At 44.7% G+C, this 17321-nt stretch overlaps 1 long non-coding RNA gene across 2 annotated transcripts; it reads right to left on the reverse strand.

Moving 5' to 3' along the window:
* Positions 1-10416: 10416 nt before the first annotated feature.
* On the reverse strand, positions 10417-13733 carry LOC135395296 (uncharacterized). 2 transcript variants are annotated; one of them, XR_010423023.1, is made up of 5 exons: positions 13606-13733; positions 12877-12942; positions 12372-12386; positions 12206-12241; positions 10417-10594 (listed from the first exon to the last, which is right to left on the reverse strand). It is a non-coding gene; the product is annotated as an uncharacterized LOC135395296 (long non-coding RNA). The 2 variants fall into 2 exon arrangements; XR_010423022.1 differs by having other exon boundaries at positions 10417-10585; positions 13606-13730.
* Between the last annotated feature and the right edge of the window lie 3588 nt (positions 13734-17321).

The following is a 17321-nucleotide window of genomic DNA, read 5'->3' on the forward strand; positions in this document are numbered from 1 at the left end:
ATTAGAAACTTTCTGAATTTACACCTGTCGTCCAGAATTTCGTCACAGCGTAAAGTGGTAACGACACTGGGGATAACAAAGAGGACGCTTGTGAAAACACGCAGGAAGAAAGGAGCCGGAACGCAGGGATACCTTGGAGTGGAAGGCGTGTTCGGGGATATAGCGTACTCAACGTGTCCTCCTTTGCTTGAGAAACAGCAACAGTGTCTTCGGGCGTCGAGACGGTGGGGCAGTGGATAAAGCGTGCTAGGTGACAGCAAGTTCTTTTGCTGGCCATCCAGGATTGCGCCTTTTCAATCGAGGTTGTGAAATACCACGACAACACATTATTCCATTCGTAACGTACTTGTTCTTAGTTATGGTTGCTACTTGCTACTGATAGCATACTGCGTTTGATACGCAGCACCCATGGAACAAACAACAACGTGTACATAACTATGATGATCACAGATGATTCAAAAGCGTTGTTATACCCTACCCATTACATGTGGGTTATGATCGTATAAGTGAGATCGAGCGTAAATGGATGGGCACACACATCACAGGTGAGGGATGCGCTGTAGGCACACACAAACGAATGGATGGAAAAGTCGCTATGTACACTGCATAACATGACAGCTCACAACAGCTACAGCTCGGTTCAGCACAAAAGATCACTAGCGGAAACTGTCCCGGAAGTGCCTGGTGAAATATTCCATGGAGTGTATATGCAGTAAAAGAAAATGGAGTCCCGGCGTCATAATATACCATGAGACCACAACGTTGAAAGTATCTGGAACAAGCTGTTGGTTGTCAGTTTCATAGATGACTGAAAACCCTGACGGATTTGCACAACGTTAGGAGATGGGACCGGAACTACAGCGAGTCTGGACGCTTCCTATTGGTTAGGTTTCAAGGTTTAATTTCAGTGCCCATGAACCGCCGAAACCGTAGTATTGGCACGGTTGAAGGACCGTGGCGTTGGTGCACATTTCATGAGAATGTCCATGCCATGTCGAGACTGGGGTTCGAATTCCGGTGCCCGCTGCGCTGTCTGGGGTTGTTGTGGGTTTTCTTCAGACCGGGGAGGGGAGGCTGTTAGCAGAATTCCCTCAGAAGTCGGCCCAGGACGCACATTCCCCCTCCCCCAGAGTGTTAGTCGTGACGTTGCGAGCCCTTCCAGCACTACCGCCACCACTACCCCCACCATCACCGTATCGCCCCCCCCCCCAATCTGTAGAACCTAACCTAGACTAACCTCACGAAAGTGAGGTGGTCGAGCCCAATTCAACGACCCTACCTCTTGCAAGATGACAAGTTTCGAATCCGTTAGGCTTAGCATTACCGTGTTTCTCCTGCGCTAAAAGTGGATCAGATGGGGTTGTTGGAATGCATATAAAAAGCTTCTAGTCCACAGAATTTTATAATTCTTGCATGTTTAGATTCAGTATATGACCTTCTTCCACTTCTTTGCAATATTTACCTTCCTAACCCTTTCACTAATTTTTAAAAACTAGTGGTCCCGAAACGGAACTACACCCAACCGCTTTATCTACTTATTGATCTCAGTTGTCTCGCGACGTAAACACCTAATTATTATTATTTATCTACTTATTCATAATTCGTGGCTTCAAGTCGCAAGACGATTATGATAACAAGCGATGCCACAATGGTTGGTCTGTGAAATTCCGATGGTTGCAACTTGTAGATCTGCTGCCAAGTTGCCGGAGTTTTCATCCGGCTTCAGACCCGCTAATTAGTAGGCAGACACACCACCAACTGATGCGATGTGACGTGATACAAGAAGAAAACAATGGGGACGTAAGTCACGCTTTAGCTATACACGTGGTTTTCCGACTAACTTTCCAGACCGAATGTCGGCGCAGTCGCCCTTGAAGTCGGCCCAGGACGCATATTAACCCCCGCTAACCCGCGCATGTCCCCCGCTCCTTCCTGCTCTCCTCTCTCCATCTGTCCACGTCTGTACGTCCTCATAGCCACAGTTGCTTCGCGGCGCTAACTCGGAGTTAGAAAAAAAAAACAATTGGGACATCAATAATTCAAATATCCTAGCGCACCCTACATACATACTGAACAGTTACAGCGCTGACTGGCACCAAATATGGGAGACAACACTTCATTGTTAATTTTGTCCATGTTCATAGTTGCAGTGAAACGTCCCAGGAACGACAGCGCACTTCGATGAAACTTTATACGCGACTTTCACGTGTAATGCATGCTTACTAATATAAACGTTTGTACAGTGGACTCACCAGTAAAAACCTGACAAAATATATGTTGTCAGAAATGGTGTTTTTGCTCGTCAAGAGATTTCACGAAAGATAACAGCACCCTGTCATAAGGTCAAACCGATAACCGCCGAGGTTGTTCCGATTGTTGTGTATTGTGCATCGCTTTCGTTACAAATATAGAACAAAATTTGGAAGTCATTTTATTTTACTTCAACCTGTTCCCGTACAATAAAGAAAACAATTCACATTCGGGGAACCGTGCTCAATGGTTATTGTGTCCTAAATGCTCTTCGCAAGCTGTACAATGGTAAGCTCACCATAGCTTTAATCTAGAGCAATCAGCAATGTGCGATCACACACACACACAAAGAAAAGAAAACAGGATAGCCTGATGACCTCGCAGATTGAGAGTCAACATACACCCCGGCCTAATCAGCGCATTCGAGCTCCCGAACTTCCTTGGTGAGACGGGATGCTAAGGCTTAACGTAGGCTGCAAATGGTGACCTGTAGCTTTATTTCAAGAGATGCTGCAATTCCAGCGGCTCCCCAGAGTCTGGGCCCGAAGTCCCGACGCTAATGAAGAAAAATCTGGTTGCGCGGAGAAATAGTACTCGGGCCTGGAACTTCCGGACACCTAAGAATCTCACTTCCCGTACAAGAAGCTCACGAGTTGCTTTGTGTGCAGCCAAGCATCCGGCGAGCACTGTGGCCGCTTTTGATCTCACAAGAAGCATTAGGGGAATGGATTCGTGTTCGTAATAGCGGGATTAGCAGTTCCCGAAGCAATGGAATTCTATTGAATTGGAGGAATGCGATACCGTGCTCACCAGGTCGTTATCTTATCCGTTATAAGGGAATGACACGAGCATATGGTTACACAATTGATCAGGATAGGAATAAAAAAAATAAGGTCAATAGTCTCAAAAGACCAAACAACAAAAGTACGAAACGAAATATTCTTTCAGGTTTCCAGTATTGGAGTAGCCAGTCCCGATCATGTACAGGATGACATATCCATGTTTTCCTTTCGCGCATATACTTTATAAATCGAAACGAAAATAGGCGAATAAGAATGAATCGACCGTACTCAGCTGCGATAGTGGCACGCTTAACACATAATCATTTGTAGAGACACATGTGAGCCAACACGGGTGTACATCGAACTGTACCATATGGGATAATGACACGCTTGATGAATAAACGCATATTTCAGATGTACCGCTGTTTGAACCCCGGCTTGTTTCTACGCCTTGACCTCCATGTATGCATGTACATTAAAACATTAAATTATTCCGACTAATAGATTTCTTAACAAATTTAACAACCTTTACAATCTTAACACACGATTTCTAATGAATCTATGCTCTCCGGTGGTGTTTTTAAAGCATATACCGCTTAATGCACAGGATTTCACGCCCCTGCGTGTTACTTAACGATTGTTTTGATAGAGCATTAAGCTAAATGCACACGTACACTCCATGGCTAATACTACAGAGAGTATATACAAGCTCTCTTACGATCCTCCGGTAGCATCTTGCTCGAAGTCCGAGCCCCATTACAACTATACGTGTTCCAAACTGTCGGGCCTCCGAGCGGTGTTGCAAGCGCGCCTAGAAACAAGTGTAGCTCGATTCCCTGTGCACTTTCCCGCTTCCCATGGGAAAGAAAGTTCCTCTCCCAATACGCACACAAACACACACTCAGTAAAATTGTATTTGTCTCTCCCCATTCGCTTCAAAGGGAACATACACGACGAAAAGCCTAATTTGATTCCTCTTCACCTGAGAGATGCGCATGAACGCAATTGTTTCCTTGTTTACGCTCTTCACTGTACTCCACTGCGACGAGAGAGAGAGCCCGCGTTCTTTTTTTTTTCTTCTTCTTCTTTTTATTCTCGTACGCTCTTGTATTCAACCTAATCGTATTCGTAGCCACGGCATCTGCAGCACTCTGAATTGTTCGGAGCGCACGAAACAGTTCGTGCGCTTACACGACAAACGAGTGCAATTTGTTCGTCCTCTTCGTTCTAGATCTTTTAGAGCTGACTTTTTCGCGGGAAATGCTGTTTAGTCGTTCGGTTTTTGACCATTTCTGGATCACGCAGCATCGGTTATTTGTGTTATTTGCGCGTTTATACACCGAAGCTGCTCGAGCTATGTGGAGAACAGTCAAGTGAAAAAAAAAAAGCTTCATATTTTGGCGTTCCGGGTACACAATTTCAGCGTACCGCGAACACAGTCTGACAGACGGCGTCACGTGGCCGTGTGCGGTAAGATTAGTATGACGTGATTGCATCCACACGGTAACCTGTTGGGGCAAAAATCGTCCACTTTTTAGCGGAACGGAAGACGCTTAGCTATCTTGGGTACTTGACGTCTTTCTGCTAATTTGTGACTAGGTTCGTCTCCAACTGCACGTATACCGTCAGCCGGCCAGGTGTGTGTGGAAGAAAGTATATGTTTATGTCGCCACAAATCCTCCTCTGTACAGCCTTATCGTGTGCTGCAGACGTATTGTTCCAGTCAAACCCTGAAACTGAAGCGGCGACCAACTTCGGCTCTTATATTGTACCCGTATCACACCACAACACGAATGACCAGCTTTTGGATAAAAACAAGCAGAAACAGCTCTGGATGCAAAACAAAAAAGAAAAAGGAAAACAGAAAAAGAAGGATTTACAGCAGGAGTTTTTAACCGATGGGGAGTTCCCCCCTGCGGATAGTTTGGGAATGCTAGGGGGAATGCGTCTCGAGTAATGGTTTAAAATTGGGCTGTGCGGTGTAGCATACTTTAAAAGCGATGAAACCCCCGTGCCGGGGAACAGTCAAAAGACGACACAACACACAGGCACAGACTGACGAACAAGGATTTAATATTGTCAAACCTGCTTTATATCCTGAACCAACAACGCCCTCTTCCGCAAGGTTCCGAATCACACCGTCAGCATGCCTAGTGGCTTTATCTTTATCAAAAGCACAAGACTTATCTTGCGTCCCTCCTGTTTGAATCTTCCAAAAACTTCTCCACTGGAGCAGTTAGCAGCACTGAAGGCACACTTACGCACCTGGACCCCGCATTTTTTATACTTAAAGCTTCACAATATAATAAAGCACCGCCCTTATTACTCTTCTATAAAATTTTTGTCTCATGGAATTTTGCAACACAGCCCTGGCAACTTTTTAAATGCTCAACCAAGTTTTCATACCCCCTGCTAACCGAATAACGATGTTCCTTTAACCAAACATTAATGCACCGGGATATTTGCCCAATATATTCACGCCCGCAACTAAACGGTATGCGATATACAACCCCAACTGTACAGTTCACAAACTGATTTTCATGACTTATAGAGCGCCGAGGTAACTTCTCCTAATTTACCTTCCAATTCAGTCATCTTAAGCCGGGCTTTTTACGAAAGACTACTTCAACATTGTACGTGCTAGCTACTTTTTTATCCTGTGGAGGCTTTATGGGTATATGTAATTACCCCAAAGTTCCTTCTTTCAGAGCTTTCGGTTTTTTTTTTTTTTTTGCCACCACTTATTTCTCTGATGATTCTGTTTAAGATATCGCTAATGATGTTCTCAGGATACCCTGCTTCTTCTAACCTCTGAATTTGCTCTATACAACCAGCTTTCAGCAGGTGGATGCAGCACCTGCTCAGAGCTATGAAGCCAGTGAGAGTCTGGCGTGTCCTCTGCGCTACTTGATAGAAATCGCTTTCAGGGCGGTATCGAATTTTCCTGAGCAGCAGGTGACGGGGAATGTGAGCTCGCAAACGTAGGAAGAGACGAGCCGTTTCACGTTCACGTAGAACCTCAACCGGTAGTTCACCAGCTTCAGCCAGGACTTGCCGTGTTTCAGCCATTCTTGGAACTCCGAGGCAGCGACGAAGCCTTTGAGCAAACAGGGATGATGGTGTTGATATCCTGTGCAGGATAGGAAGGCTGTAAAGCACAGTTTCCCTCACCAACGCCGCGTGAACTGCGAGCAGGGAACGCTGATCACAGCCCCATCCTGAGCCAGAAAGATGTTGAATTGCGGGGAGTCATCGCTGCACTTTAGTTTCAAGGTGTTTAATGTGGCGAGCCCTGCGCAAGTCGGAGTAGATTACCACGCCAAGGAAGCGATGGAAGCGGATCGGCTCAAGCTTCTTGGCACCAACCCAAAAAGGGAAATTGATCATAGCTTTGCCCGTGAAAGGGAGCTCGACGCACTTTTCGGGGGAAATGCCCATCCCAAGGTGCTCGAGGTACGTGTGTACATTATTTAAAGCGAGCTGCAGGCGGCGCTGTATGGCTGGGCGTGATTTTCCTACTGTCCAAAGGGCGACGTCATCGGCATACACGGAAAAGGACACTTTGCGAGGAATTACTGATTGTATGCCGGCCATCACCACGTTAAAGAGTGTCGGACTCAGGATACTTCCTTGGGGGACTCCTTGGGGAACAGGATGCTGAGGGCTTTTCCCTTTGGACGTACGGACAGCGACAGTTCGGTCCGTAAGGAAGTCTTGGAGCCAGATGAAGAGTCGACCGGATACCCCAAACGAGCGCAAGGCGAGCAGCACACAAATGTGCAAGACAGTATCATATGCGTGCTTGATGTCGAGGAAAACCGATCGGACGATCCGCCGATGGGCACGAGCATGTTGGACTGTAGAGACTAGGTCGAGAACTGGATCCATGGAGCTTCGGTGGCGACGAAATTCAGCCATTTCTTGAGGGAACGCACGTTGTTTTTCGAGCCACCAGTCGAGGCGATGCAAAACCATTCTCTCCATCAGTTCTCCCATACAGCTTGTCAGGCTCACAGGGCGAAAGGAGCATAGGGCATTTGGGGGCTTGCTTGGTTTCAAGATGGGAACAACCAATGCCTCCTTCCAGGTAGGTGGTAAAGATCCTTATTGCCAAGACGTATTATACACATGGAGAGCTTGGAGTGACCGCCCGTCAAGGTTTCGTAGTGCGGCATAGGTGATCTTATCGGGTCCCGGGGACCAGCCTGCGTTCACAAGCTTCAACGCTGCTTTGAGCTCGATTAATGTGAAGTCGCGGTCCATAACTTCTGGTGGACGAGGCCAGTCTTGGTGGAGTTCAGCCGTCAAACTGTGGGCAAAACTGCGTTGTAACGGTGTCGTCGAGGCAGCCGCCGGTGTCGTTAGTACCCCACAGAAGTCTGTCGCTAGCGTGTTTTCGTCTACACCCTTAACGATAGCCAAGGCCGCGAGAGGATTCTTTTGAGGGCGCGCCTCCTTGAGAGATCGGATTGGCCGCCATATCTTCGTGGCCGGCTGAAACGGTGAAAGATTGTGACAAAACTTACGCCAACGTTTCCTGTCCTCTTTCTTAAGTTCTCGTGTTACTTTAGCTTTCATCCGGCGGTATTCCACAATATCTGTAAGTTGTCCTGTCAGACGAGCATTCTTGTGCCGTTGTTCACGTTTTCTTTGACGCTTGTCAAAAGTCAAATACGAGGTGATGATGTCTATCCTTGATTCCTTTATTTCCTCGTCTTCTTCGTGTATTGTCAACATTCTTCGCTTCTGTGTGCACCCAGAGTGGTCTTACAGCATAAATCCTTGTCCATGTAGCGAATACAACACTGACCTAACGTGAGGTATAAGATTTCAGGATATCTTGAATGGTGTTAGAAAAAAAAAAAAGAAGAAGAACGCCTCTTTAAACGTTTTTTTCTTTTAGGGGAAAATTTCAAATTCTAGAAGAATAGTAAAAGTCACGGTAGTCATCAAGTTCACTTATTCCAATTATAGAGGGGCGGCGTTTGCTGGAATTTCGGGTGGTGTCGAAGAACACGGATGATACGAAGTGGCGTAAATGTAGAGGCCTTGATATACGAAGCGGACAACACAGTCTCGAAAGTACTCATTGCTGTTTGAGTGCACGCTGAGTGCTATCCGCTTCACTCCCCGTGACCCCTGCCACTGTCCGCTCTGTGTCTCCTCAAAAGTAACGAAAACACTTTCCTTTCTCGTGAGTAGAACAGACAGCGTGCATTCTGTGCGGGGCGTACTGAAGACTGGGAGGTGGTCGGTCCGAAACCTACCACCGGCTGTGGTGCCTGAGGTTTTCCATGGGTTTCTCGAAGGCTTTCCGGACGAATGTCAGCACAGTTCCTCATGAAGTCGGCCCAGAACGCATACTAAACCCCTTGTCCCCCCCACTCCTTCCTGCTGTCCTCTCTCAATCTGTCCAGATCTGTACGACGCTCACAGCCAGAGTTGCTTCGCGGTGCTAACACGGAATTACATTCCCGTACTTTGTTTACACACTTATTCCAGTATATTTATTCTACACTTTGCAGATTGTTGAAGAACAAAAAAATGCATGCGGAATAACGGACAGGGATGTATTCACGTCCAGAGATACCGACTCGAGGCGCTATGTCATTTGGAGTCGGTGCCGCCCGGCGAGGAAATGTTTCTGTGTGCAGGCTTTTCCCACATTGAGATTCGAGTGCACGTACCCTAGGCTTCGCCAGCGTTCACCCCGCGACACTGCTGCAGTTTGGAATGCACATTTTCAAATTAAGGACAGGTTCGTCGCGTGACGCCAGATGCCTGCCAAGTCAACATACATTGGCCTCTTAAGGTGTTTAGAAAGTCGTGCGTGGTATTTGCACAGCACAAACCTTCTGTCTGGAGCTCTTGATTCGCACGTGGTGAAATGTTGCCAAGCGTTATCACGAGGACCAACCGTCCTAGGAAAGTTTTCATAATGTCCGTACAGAAAATGCGTGATCATGTATAAATGAGATCCGGAAATGACGACGGAAGATATTTCGCTGCCTTGCACTGAGGGGGAGGGGGGAGATATATATCATTAGAGGGGAAAGAGAGAGGGAAAGGTCAGCCAAATATACCCCAAGTAAATAATCACAAGATAAATTTACAGACAATTAAAACAAACACCGCATTGAGGGTTACGTTATCGCCTTCCGAAAACTAAACCGAAATGGTCAGTGCCAGTACGAATGACATTGTGGAACAAATCCGTCTGGAAATTTTCTATGCCTTCCACTTTAGTTGAGCAATTTTTTCCCTCCCAATTTTTCTTTCGAACATTTACATATCTGGACTTGACGTCTGTGTTTCTTTTTTTTTTTTTTTTTTTTTTTTTTTTTTTGCGAAAGTAGCGTCAAAACGATGGCGCCTACAGAGTATCATTCTCTTTGACCTTATTTACAGCAAACTGGAATCTGATGACAATCACGTTCTTTTCTCCAAACACGTTCCGACTTTCAAGTAGCCTCTCCGTACAGCGAATTCAGTACAGCGTGTGCTTGATCCGTTTCAACGCTAGCTTACAAGTGTCTACAAGGAAAGGGAAAGCCGTCAAACGTGGATCGCGTTTCGAGCAACCTCTACAGCATGATACACTGGATGTCGCTTGGAAGGTGCTCGAAAGTTTTGAGACTCATATTTGGCGCATTTCTACTACCACACTTTTTTTTTTACGCGGAGGCGCTGCCGACCTAACCTAACCTTACATTTCTAATCCTCATGTAATTACTTCGTGCACCCGCGAAGCTCACGCACACTGCGTTATCTCAATTATCTCTTCGTGGAATTCGTTCGACGCAGGTGCGCCTAAACGTGCTCGGACGTTGCTGAACGTGCTTAGAACGAGCTTGCTAAGCATTTCGTTTCGGGACTAACCTCTACATATTTTTCTTTCTTTTTCCAATCCAATCCAATGCAAGCATTTTGTTTGGTGTAAATTATGTGTGCACGTCTGGCCACACTCGATTGTTCTTCTTTCTGCATAAGTAAAAAAAAAAAAAGGATAGATGACTTTCTCGAGAACTCCCTACAACAGCATTCTGAAGAACAAACAGGAAATAAAGTAGCAAACTATTGCTAAGTGATCTGGTGTAGGCGGCTCTCGTAATGAGTGTCTATTTCTACATATTATTTCTTATCAACTCAACTCAAAATACTATTGAATGGGGAAAACGTGAGCTAGAGGAAAAGGCTACACCACTTCACTTCAAGATGCTTCGTGTCTCGAAGCAAGTGAAACGCTAACCAACCTTCTAAATAATGCGCGGTTTTATCGTATACGAAGGTTCGCATAAAGCTTTTATGAGCAATGCGGTTTGTTGGGAATAACGTAAGCATGGCGAACGTGTGACTTTACGAAAGGACTGAAACGGAAGACAAGTGCAGTATGGAGAACGATTCTCTGGGTTCTGTAAAGCTGAATGCATCGTAGAACGTTTATTGTTTGATACACGCAAGATATCTTTCTACGTTCTTTGTGGGATGTCCTCCTTTAGAAGCAGCGGCTCACTTGCGTAGCAGCCCAGTTGGATCGCCACCTGCGCCAAGTCCTAAGAGATCTTCAAAAATTTAGGTTAGTGCTTGAGAATATCAACGATTCAAAATACAGTGTTTGTGAAAATATCGAAATCAGTAGCAATCAGCGATCACAAGGTCACCGACTATCAAACAGACGTGAATAAGTACCAAGCAGTTTTGAAGCATTCAGGGTAGCGATAAGGGGAAGGTTAGCCACCGCTACGGCGGCTTGCTATTCCCAGGAAAGAAAAGAAAAAAGAAAAAGAAAGACAAACAAAGAGGAAAACAAACACGAAAATGATCACAGTTCACCCAGAAGGCCACAGATCCGTAGAAACTGAACAAGTGCTCTTGTCACCTGACTATATTGTGCGGGGCCTAGCAGCGTAGCTAGGGGTAAGTACAAAATCATGAGGCGAGGGATGCGCGACCGTCGTAGAAGGCGGTGCTGGCGGTAACGGGTGAAGTGGAGCAGCAAGTGCACTCTAAGAAAAAAAGGAGTACTTTTACTCCTTTTGGGGAGTAATTGCATTGCCACAAAAAATAGTCCCTTTCGGGAGTAAATGCACGGGAGTAAATGAATGTCACAGAGTGAACACCGGATTTCACGCGCTGTTGTAAGAGTCCCAAGTACATAATTCGTGTGCATGCATGAAAATACTTTGAAGTAAACCGTCAACCGTGATATATCGAGTGATATAAAATCTTGCGCCATACTAGGGCACAATTTGCGAAGAAAGATGCGCTAACTGTTTCTTACTCTGTGTGTCTGGAAAATTGCTACGTTGTCTGAGTTATACAGCCTTATGTCGTTCAAATTGACCAAGGGCACATATTTACGTAGACTGTCGCATTCAGGAGACCATTCGCGAAGTTTAGTGACAATTTGCAGTCCTGGGGAGTAAATGTCGGGACTAAATGTTGGGTTAGGGGCTAAAATGGGGAGTAATTGCAGACTAGCGGAGTAGAAGCTGCAACTACTCCCCGTTTTACTCCTTTTTTTCTTAGAGTGTGCGGCATGTCTCCTTCAACGATAGGCTCATACAGGGTGACTTTTATTAGCCGCGCCAAACGCTGTATTTGAGAATATAAAGCTTTAGGCGCGTTCAACCGTTCATTCCTATCTGCTAAAAGTGTGAACCATGTTCTCGGTTTTCTCCGAATAGCAGGACTCGTGAACTGCATGTGACGTTGTTCTAGTGTCTCTCTTCTTCTTTCTTTCTTTCTTTCCTTCCTTTTCCTTTTTTTTTTCTCTTTTCCTTTTTTGGAATAGCAAGCCGGCTCTTTGCCTGGCTAACTTTTCCCTTCTTTTTTTCTTAATAAACATATACCCCCCGTGTCTTTGTGGTGAATGAAAAGCTAACTCGTGAACGATTACCGAGGAGATGAAATAAATTTCACATCCTGCTTTCTCAAACTAATCACAACACGCAGCTGAGACTTCCGGCTGTCGTTCCCTTTTTCTTCGTTTTCGTTTTTCTTTTATGTAGGCTGGGGTTGCAAATACTGACAGTAGGGTTTCAAGGAATAAGCACAATTAAATGAGCATAATAAAAATTGCCTTCACAAACATTGTTGTGCCTCATAATAAACGGTCATTGATCTACACGTGTTTGATGGGAGATCTGGACAAAGGTAACAAAAGTAGTTACCTTTAATGAATTTGACAGCTCCTTTGAAAACCTTCACTGAAATGGTAAATGCGATTGGATCAAGAGGAGGGTCATGGATCGCCGCCGAATTACTGTTTTTCTTGCGTGTACACCGCATTCAGCTTCACTGCTTGTTTGTGTGAATTTGTTAACATGGCCGGCTTACCTGGTATCTGCACCACTGCAAACAAATCAGAGTAAAATAACAAGAAAAAAAACAGGAGGCTTAGTTGTAGCTCATTCGCTATAGAGTAAAATTTATAGGGGCACTAAACTGTAAAAAAAAAAAAATCTTCTCTCGAAGTGAAAGACTCCGTTACTTTGACATGAATGCGAAAGGAACAGGTGTCATCCGATGCGTCCTTCGTGATTTTTGCGCTTCCCCTGAGAAATGCGGAGCGCTCTCTCATTGGCCTGTACAAACGGTTTACGTAATCATCGCAGGCGGCCGTCTGAGGGGGCCCACTCCGAGGCCTCTCCGCATTATCGTGCTTCTTGAGAAGAAGATTGAGAGGGAAAACATTGGGGTTCCTATGGTCATGAATCAACGATGCAGGGGGTGAATAGCGTTCCTTTAGCGTTAGGGTCAGAGTAACGGCACCTTTCATTTCGATACTAGATTTGTTTTTTCAGTTTTGTGCCCCTTTAATGATGCATGTAAACATGCTTACCCCGTCCGAGTCCGTTGCCTTCATCCTCATCATTTCCTTCTTCATGTTCTTGTGCGTCAACCAGAACTTCGAGAGAAGAAGAAGAAGAAAAAAAAACAACTAATGAACTAGCGTTACTACGAATGGACAGACGTGCGAGTGGATGCAAAGTTGAATATTATTTGTACGTACAGCTCCAGTCAGCCTTAATAATAACACTGAAAAAAAAAAAAAAAAACTGGTCTCGTTCCCGAGCGTGATTACAGTAATCCTTGAGGTCATAAGGAAATCTGAATTGAACAAAATTGTTCCGTTAGTTTAACGCAAGGATTTTGTTCACTTAACATTCCCCTAGAGCCCCAAGGGTGGCTGTTATCTCGCTGGGAACCGGGACCGAATTTTTTCCAGTGTTATTATTAAGGTTGACCGGAGCTGTACCTGTAGTGCATTCCTACAAAATAGACAATGTTTTAACCTCCAATAATGAACTTCTGATTCACCGTTTCCTTAGTGCGTACTAATACCAGTAGCACTGTAACAGAGAAATTACGTGGCTGACATGTAGCTCTTCGTGCGTGCTTAGCTGTTACGCTGAAAACCAGAATCAGACCTTCGTACATGAAAGGATTGCTACGCCGCACAAACGTGCTAAACTCTCCAAGTGAAAGAAACCCAATTGCGGTACGTGTATTTTATGCCCTGTATGGATAAGAGTATGCGACCTACCTGTTACACGTTCACAGAACTTACCAATTACGCAGACAAGCAGGTAGAAGAAGGCATACTTGAACATCGTTGAAGAAGAGCTCGTTGCAGAGCAATGGTAAACCCTGAGCTATCTTTCTGACCACACTCCCTGTTCTCTCGCGTGCTGAGCTACATATATTCATGAGACACGGTTAGCCTATAGCTCGTTGTAATTACCATACATCGCATAAACTTTCACTCGGTGGTGATCGCTGATCGTCGACAACATGGTTTGACCAGTCACGCGTTCTCGACTGATTTACTAGTGTGTTTTTGCAAGGCGCAAGTGGGCGTGGAATAATCGAGCTTGTATTAAAACGAGCTGCCTGCGCGAGCGGAAACCATTATTTTTCTCAGGGAAAAGGCTCGTTCTTGGGATCTCCTTCTGCGGAGTGTCCGCTGATCAGATGAAATATAATGGCAACGTCTTTTCGGCACGTCGGAGGAAGGATTTATTCGTATTCCCCGTAACAGCATGTACGAAAGAAACGTTTCAATCATTCCGGTTTGCGGACGTTAACTTTATGGCATGATCACTGTTTGCGCGAACGTTATGAACTTTTGTTCTTTTGTGCGCACGCTTAACATGTCACTGGGATGAACAGATGAGAGTATACAGGCGAATATGCACGATGCAAGGGACCGCCTTTAACGAATTATTCGTATCCTTGACTGCGGCAGTTCTCGAGCGTACCACTTTCCAGCCACCAGTGATGGGCAGTATTTGAAGTAAGATCGTGCACTTTGTACTGTACCTGAAGTACTGTTTTCCCAGTACTTTCCCATCAAGTACGCAAGTACCCATACTTGGACTCCAGACAAGAAAAAAAGCAAACATCGCAAAAAGTATCAAGAATGAACCCTATACTAACAACGCTAAAATAAAAAAATAAAAAATAAAAATGAAGACGAATACACGGAGATAGTGATGTCTTTGTGTTTTCGTCGTCTTGCCATCATGTTAGCGCTTTTAGTGGCACTCAGTACCAACAGTCCCAGCCTGAGATTTTGAATAAACCGATTTTTGTGCTTTTATAGGGCATAATTGTTGAAGAAAATGCATTCTTTATGGCTTTATGGCTCGAAAGTCGAAACGCTGAAAAAGTACCAGTGCTTCTATGTTTATGTTACACGAATGGAATGCAACGGCATGCACACATTATGACACTGCATCCGGCAGCAAGGTGAATTCGTTAATTGTCATTTCAGTTCTCCCAATGGATGGTTCTAGTGCTTTTTTTATATTGTTTCCTTCGTTGGCAATTAATAATCGTTCTATATCACAAGGTGTGATTGGATTACACGATGAAGTAAAGTAACAGTCTGAAAGACACGTGCTTCCATTTTTCATTTTTAAATTCACAAGCAGAAAGGAACATCCAGAAATGTATAATCTCGTTGGCTTAGCTCTTTTTTCCCTGAAACTTGCTAACCCGTTATACTCGAAGATTAGTACCGCAACACCACACTATGCGCGTGACCTGGGATCGGTCAGGGTATCATATTATTTTGCATAATCACAGCACAGCCGACTGACTGCATGTGTTCATGTAACTGCAAATTATGCCATCTGATTCAGTTTATATTGACGGGTTAGCGCTATAAAGCAGTAGGACTTTATGGCTTCATACAATTTGCCAACAGGTCATAAACATTTTAATGGAAAGTGATACAAATTATATTGGCAGTGTACTTTATGATTGGCTTCAAGTACTTTGCCTAGTACTTTGTTCTTTACTTCAAGTACATTGAGAATTGGGTATTTGTACTGTACTTGAAGTACCAATGATGCATGGTACTTGGTACTTTGCTTTAAGCTACAATTTTGTGGTACTTTGCCTATCACTGGTTCACTGCAAAGATGTATGCAATCATCTTAGCACTTAACTATATCATTCAGGAGTTCATCGATGCGGCAGTAGTATACACAGATTCCCTCAGCTCTATAAATGTAATTTGTAGTACACACAAAAGAACCTTCTTGTACGTCTAGCGTAGGATTGAGTTCGCCAGCATACTACTGAACAAGGGTACCCAGTCATAGAGGTATACGGCGTAATGAACAAGCACACCGTGCCGCTGCATCCGCTCTTTTATGTGGCCTTACTCCATTTGCTATATCCTTTCAGGACATCAAGCCAGCAATAAAAAGAGCAATAAATACATAATTGCAGCAATTTTGGAGTACAGAGAAGAGCAATAACATGTTGCTCAATGTTGATCAAAGCGTACATCAGGGGCCATGCACACCATTTAGAAGACCGCCTAGAGAACGTCACCAGATGCAGATTAAGATTAGGTCATACTTTCCTCACACATGGATTCCTACTTCGTGGAGAGGATCTGCCTCACTGAGCACTGAGCAACTCTCCATCTTGCACATACTTATCACGTGTTCACTGCGGGAGAGAGAGAGAGAGAAAATATCAGTTTATTTACACAAACATTGGAGCTGAGTGACAGTGACAGTGGGTCCACTGCACGAAACTCATCGACAACACTATTTTAGAAAGCTTTACAAAACCTTTTCGCCTCTTCTTCCAGCACTTCTGGTTGGTGATGAGGTCATCGTTCCCTTTAATAAGGTACATATTTTTCCCGCTATTGGTTATTTTAGTCAATTGTAATTGTAATGTTCTTATATAGTTTTAACCTGTACTTGATGTAACATGATCTTTCTACTTTTACCTAGTCACACTTATCACTACAGCTTTGGCGCACTATAGCCCTATAGTCGACGACAAGACCATTGACGTAGTTATCACTTGTCTTTTCGTTTTTCTTTTTTTCGTTTTTTTCCCCCAAACCGCCAGCTCTTGACTTCCCTTGCACACAGGGCCTCAAATTGCACCTAGACTTCGAGGAAGTTTCATTCCGCTGAGAATGGGAACTGTTTGGTTTCTATGGTCTTTTTGGTGTCTATGTGGTTTCTTCAACCGGTATTTCCGGCTGACAGTCATTGAGCTCGGTGTCATCGACGTACGCGCCTTCAACATCCGAGCTTTACAGCATCTCAAAAATTTCCGCCATGCTGTCTTCATTTCCAGTAACATAGTACCTTACAAAAATAAATAAAATGCCCTGTAGGAATAGCTCGTGTACAGAAAGGGGATGAATTTGACGTTTCTAAAGCGAAATAAAACGAGTCAGTATCAAAATCAAAGCCCGCTCTCTGCAACGACACTTCGCTATGACTCACGACAATTCGCAACCGGACAGACCTTACCCCCACAAACGTGGTGGTTGTAGAGGACGGAAACACAGGAGCGGCCCCTCGGATAGGTTTACATCGGGACGAGCATAGCCAGGCTCCAACAGTTCCCCATAGGGCCAATACTATGAGATAATTCACACAACACTGGGCACACGACAAATGAAATTGCAACGTGGTGGATATTATGCATAACCAGACGACCAATCAGGAGCCTCAATGTTTGACTGGCATTCCGGTGGTCCTGGCTACCAACGACTTCTACTGGATTCCAGGCCTGCCGCCGTTATTCGGTATTCAAAATAAGTAAAGCCATTTTTGGCTAAACGTTTATTTGACACAAAGCACTGATTCAAAGATGTATACATAGGTGCACTTTGCATACAAAGCCCACTTCATTGCTGACACACTGGAACAAAGTACGAACTTTAAGCAGAATGAACATATTGTTCAACTCCTGATACCGAGCTAGTCTCGTGAGTTCGTACCATTTCATGATGAGCATCTT

Source organism: Ornithodoros turicata, chromosome 5, assembly GCF_037126465.1.
Source record: "Ornithodoros turicata isolate Travis chromosome 5, ASM3712646v1, whole genome shotgun sequence".
Taxonomy (NCBI): Eukaryota; Metazoa; Arthropoda; class Arachnida; order Ixodida; family Argasidae; genus Ornithodoros; species Ornithodoros turicata.